We start from the raw sequence: 6,000 nt of genomic DNA on the forward strand, positions 1-6,000 counted from the left end.
ATGAATTAGCTAATTAGTTGGCATGTAAACATATAGTTAGGGTTGGGTACAGTTTGGGTTTTATTCGATACCGGTGACAAATCGATACTTTAAAAACGGTACCGGTACAGAAACATCATCCTCATCCTCAAATCCCAACATATCCTGACGCTACAGCTGCAGGCTACTCATTTCACCACATCAACAGCCCCACATGAAACAACAGCTATAAAAGCGATAGTCACACATGTATCTCGGCCAATAATTTTGTTATTTTTGCTATACAGAAGGAGCGAAAAATACATTAGGTTAGTACACTAGGTTAGTAAAAAGTAAAAGCCACCTTACCTTTACGGAGACAAGATAGACCAAAGTGGTCTGTTTTCAGTAGGCTGAGTGGTCTGTTTTCAGTAGGCTGAGTGGTCTGTTTTCAGTAGGCTGAGTGGTCTATTTTCAGTAGGCTGAGTGGTCTGTTTTCAGTAGGCTGAGTGGTCTGTTTTCAGTAGGCTGAGTGGTCTGTTTTCAGTAGGCTGAGTGGTCTGTTTTCAGTAGGCTGAGTGGTCTGTTTTCAGTAGGTAGCAGAGTCCTCAGTAGTAGCAGCAGTAGTAGTAACAGTAGTAGCAGCAGGGCTAACGTTAGGTGTCATAGCAGGTTTCTTTGATAAAAACCCGACATTTTCTAGGCTTGATGACCCGGTCGGCAGCAGTGGCCTTTTTTTGGGCGGCATGGTAGCTACTGTATGTATATACTCCTGTATAGCTAATTAATGAATGTTTGCTTCTCAATAATAGGCTAGGTGCACGATCTCACTACTTCCTGAAAGGCAACTGGTGTCTCACTCTATTGGTTTAATTGATTAATCAGCTGTGCACTGTGTGTTCCAACGGTTTACCGCACAGCTGATTAATCAACCTTTTGCTGTTGCACAATATTCTACTGCGCCCCATGGTGTCTTGGTGGTGAAGTGCAGGCAGTCAAAGGCATACTGTCATTCACAGGAGATTAATGGTGCGCGTAGTTCTTTTGAAAAACGTGTTTATTTTACAATATTTATAATATAAATTAAATAATATTCATTACATTGACATTTTGATCAAATAATAGTTGTGGTAATGTATTATTAGCGACCCCCACAGATTTTTGATTTTACTGCCTTCATGGGAGCTCAGAGAGCCTCAGACCATCTCTATGGGAGCTCAGCTCCCATTGGCTCCCACATAACTCGAACCCTGCAATGTCCAGCCCAACCGGTCTAAAAGCTGCCGAATCCACCCGTCCAGTGTGACCAAAAGTAGCCCAATCTGGCAACACTGCTTGCTACGTTCTTGCAGCTCGCGTGAACACAGGTTCTTCCATCAGCGCTCGCCTGCCGCTTCGATTGCAGACTCAAGTTAACGCACGTGCAGAAAGATGCCACGAAACTCATGTTCGGTAGCTTTCTTTCAAGGAATTAAAAAAATAAAAGTCCCGTAAAACAATTGTTATTTCTCGCCATGAGAAATAGAGGTGCGGCGTGAGAACTGGTTGAAATGCGTGAGTCTCACGGCGATTGCGTGAGACTTGGCAGCTCTGCGAGTATTTCTGTATGAATTACAGGAACAAGCAGGAGAGAGTGGAGTCTCCTGCTCCCAGCTGTCTGTCTATGAAGAGTGACAGGTCTATGGACCACCCCGGAATATTATTCAAAGGAGGAGTCTGTCCTCCTGATATAAGGTGAGAGAGTTGGTGAAGCAGCTTTGTCATACTTCTATCACAATAAGAAGTCTTCACTAGGGGTGTGAACATGTGCCTGAGTACACAAGTACTCTTAGGTCTCATAATCGATACAAGGTGAAGTCTCTGGACAAGATGGCACCAGTTGACAAGATAGCACCAGTAGTATTCAGTGAATAAAAACACCGTCGTAGACAGACAGCTGGGAGCAGGACAAAACATTTCTTCTGTCCTGCTCCCAGCTGTCTGTCTATGAAGGTGTTTTTAGTGTGTTTAGTTTTTTTGTAAAATTAACACCACTATTTACAATTTGTAAGATAATATTTCAACCATGTTCTTCAACCCTGTAACTATTTCTTAGTTCGTCACCCATAAGTATTAAACTTTACAGCTGATTTCCTTCACTTTCCTTTACTAAAAAAGGTAAATAAAAACCTAAATTGTGCTATTCAATAATGTTCAGTAGAGCTATCAAAGCAACCTGGGCTTCCATAACACTGCAGCAGTGCCACAGGCTGATTGCCTCCATGCCATGCCGCATTGATGCAGTAATTCGTGCAAAAGGAGCCCAGACCAAGTATTGAGTGCATAAATGAACATACTTTTCAGAAGGTGGACATTTCTGTATTATAAATCCTTTTTTTGATTGGTCTTATGTAATATTCGAATATTTTGAGATACTGGATTTTTGATTTTCATGAGCTGTAAGCCGTAATCATCAACATTAAAACAAAAAAGGCTTGAAATATTTCACTTCATGTGTAATGAATCTAGAATATATGAAAGTTTCACTTTCTGAATTAAATTACGGAAAATAATGAACTTTTCCATGATATTGTAATTTTTGAGATGCAACTGTATACTCTGTGCCGCCTGAAGGGGTGTGAAGACGTGTCAAGACCCCCCCCCCCCCCAAACACACCCTCCTCCTCACCCCACACATCCATAGGTTTGTTGAAAGGACTACCGTAGTTGTTACAATCCCTAGTATTGCACCACTTCTAATGGGGAGTTCTTGAAAGGCTGCTATTAGGCTTTACCACCGGGACACATCGTCAGTTGTATACCTCCGCATCACAGGGTGTTTCGGCCATTTATTACAAGACACCCTCTGCTGAGGCAGGCCCACCACAGGTTGATCAATGAATGAATGAATGAATGGTCTTTATTGTCATTGATATAGTACAGGTACCATACAACGAAATTTGGGAGGGGGGGCTCCCCTGGTGCTAGGAAAAAAAACTAAAAACAAGAAGGGAAAAGAGCTGGTTTACATAAATAAAGGCTATGTACACTATCCACTATACTATACAAATAAAACACTGTGCTGTACTCTATGCTATGCTATACATATCCTAACATTTCCTATCTCTGAACCTTATGTACCCGAGGGTTGTCATATTGCACATAGTGTTATTGCACATTCATTTAAAGTGTCGCAGTTTGCAGGTTTGAAATGTTCACAGTTGTGTTTCAGTATTGCACTTGATTACAATCTAGTAGCTGCCATCAAATTGTTCTAGATTGTCCAGGGCCTAGAACCTAGGTCTTTGCTGTGTTCAGGGCCTGAATGGCCCTGGGGTAGAAGCTGAGCTTCAGTCTATTTGTCCCTGCGAACATGGTCCTGAACCGCCTGTCCGAGGGCAGCCGAACAAAGTGTTCGTTCCCAGGGTGGGATGGGTCTCTGGAGATCTTGGAGGCCTTCCTGAGGCAGCGTGTGTTGTACAGCTCTTCCAGAGAGGGGAGGGGGGCGCCGGTGATCTTCTGGGGTGATCTCACGACTCTCTGTAGCGCTTTCCTCTCTGCGGCTGTGCAGCTGGAGAACCACACGCAGATGCAGTAGGTGAGGATGCTCTCCACTGTGCAGCGGTAGAAGGTCACAAGCAGCTCCTGTCTGAGGTGGTATTTCCTGAGGACTCTCAGGAAGTAGAGCCGCTGTTGTGCCTTCTTGATGATGGCTGCTGTGTTGGTCTTCCAGGACAGGTCATCCTGTATGTGCACCCCCAGGAATCGGAGGGTTGAGACTCTCTCCACGCTCCCTCCATCGACGAGCAGGGGCTGGACCTCAGATTTTTTCCTCCTGAAGTCCACGATGATTTCCTGGGTCTTTGACTGGTTCAGCAGCAGGTTGTTAACCTTGCACAGCTTGCCCAGCTGCTCCACCTCATCCCTGTACGCCGCCTCGTCCCCCCCCCGAGATGCAGCCCACCACGGTGGTGTCGTCTGCAAACTTTACGATGGAGTTGCTGGGGTGGACGGGGGTGAAGTCGTAGGTGTAGAGGTTGTAGAGGATGGGGCTTAGCACGCAGCCCTGGGGGGACCCAGTGCTGAGTCTGAGGGCTGTGGAGGTGTGGGAGCCCACCCGCACCCTCTGGGGGCGGTCAGACAGGAAGTCCTTGATCCATGCACAGATAGAGTGTGATAGTCCCAGGTCTAGTAGTTTGGTCACTAGCCTGTCTGGAAGGATGGTGTTGAAGGCAGAGCTGAAGTCCACAAAGAGCAGTCTCGCGTAGCTGTTCCCCCTCTCCAGGTGGGATAGAGTGGAGTGGAGAGTCGTCGCGATGGCGTCCTCTGTGGACCTGTGGGCTCTGTAGGCGAACTGGTATGGATCCAGGTTGGGCGGGAGGCGTGTGACTATGTGGGCCCGGACTAGTTTCTCGAAGCACTTCATGATGATTGGTGTGAGTGCCACCGGGCGGTAGTCGTTTAGGCAGCTCACCGTGCTTTTCTTCGGGACTGGGATGATAGTTGAGGTTTTCAGGCAGGGTGGGATGGTGGCCTGGGACAGGGACTGGTTGAAGATGTTGGTGAAAACCCCGGCCAGCTGGTCGGCACAGTCCCTCAGCACCCGTCCCAGGACGCCATCCGGCCCTGAGGCTTTTCTGGGGTCCACCGCCTTCAGCACGCGTCTCACTTCATGCTCTGTGAGGGTGAGGCTGCTGAGAGCCTGGGTGTGTGTCCCGTGGTTAGGTGTTTGCCTTAGCAGCCCAGATGGCGTCACTCCTCTTCAGCCACAGCCAATGGCTCGTCCTCTCGGCGGTGTTGGCCAGCTCTTTGATGGCCTGTCTGTGAACTTGTCCCCTGACTCCAACCTCCCTAAGGAGCTTTGCTGATGTGCTGGCTACAAAGCCCCTACACCCCACCTCCACCGGGCGCACCTTTACCTTCCAGCCTGTCCTCTGCCTCAGCTGCTAAGTTGGAGTACCGCAGCTTCTTACGTTCATATGCTTCTTCAATTCCATCCTCCCAGGGCACTGTCAGCTCAATGATGTCCTCCCAGGGCACTGTCAGCTCAATGATGTCCTCCCAGGGCACTGTCAGCTCAATGATGTAGACGAGCTGGCAGTTTTTAGACCATAGGACGAGGTCTGGTCGCAGGGTGGTCGTTGCGATCTCCGGGGGGAAAATAAGCCTCCGCTCCAAGTCGACTCGCATCTGCCAGTCCCTGGCTGCATTCAGTGGGCCCAGATCAGGACTTGAAATTCTTGTCCTCAGTTTTCCCCCTCCCGAACAAACGATGGTGGGTGTCGGCGCACGTCATGGTTGTTGATCGGTTGGCAAATTGTTTTGGGCCGCTACCCACACGTTTAGCTGTGTTACTCATTCCATGAATGTATGATCCTTACAAGTTGTACCTCATTGTAAAGGTGACCAATCAGGCTTTCCAACGATATAAAATACAATACCAATTGGTATTACTAAAGGGGAGGAATAATCAACCAAAAAAGCATTTCCGAACTTTTTTTGAGGGGTTTATATATAGTTAATCTCTTAATCTCTCTCTTTCTCTCTGTGTGTCTTTAGCAGCCCTCTTCAGGAGGAGGGTGTCAGCTGTCAGGGCTGTGTAACCCCTTCAAGACCTCCTTTTCTTATTTCCCAGTTGGATTTAATCATGGACATTACCAGTGTGCTTCATTGACACCACTTGAATAGAACATACTCCTACATTTACAGCTGAATACCACCAGAGGGCGCTACTGCTAGTGCTGATCATTCATCGGTCAATGCATTGAGGGTGAAATCTCAATCCAACTTTAAAATGTGTACTGACTGACCCCACTTCTAAACATATTTTTGATACTATTGACTGAGGCTCTTTAAACATTAAGCACTCTATCTATCTATGAATCTAGCCATCTCCCCTCTAACTACCAAAATAAGGCTTGCCCACGAAGTTTCTTCAGGACCTCAAAAAAGATCACAAAACCCACTTTGAGAAAATTAAAAAACAATGCAACAAACTATGCAATCAGGTAATTACCATGACCAAATCTGCTAAGAAAGAATACCTCGATAACAAAATCGAAG

Source organism: Nansenia antarctica (assembly GCF_963989245.1).
Source record: "Nansenia antarctica genome assembly, chromosome: 7".
Lineage (NCBI taxonomy): Eukaryota > Metazoa > Chordata > Actinopteri > Argentiniformes > Microstomatidae > Nansenia > Nansenia antarctica.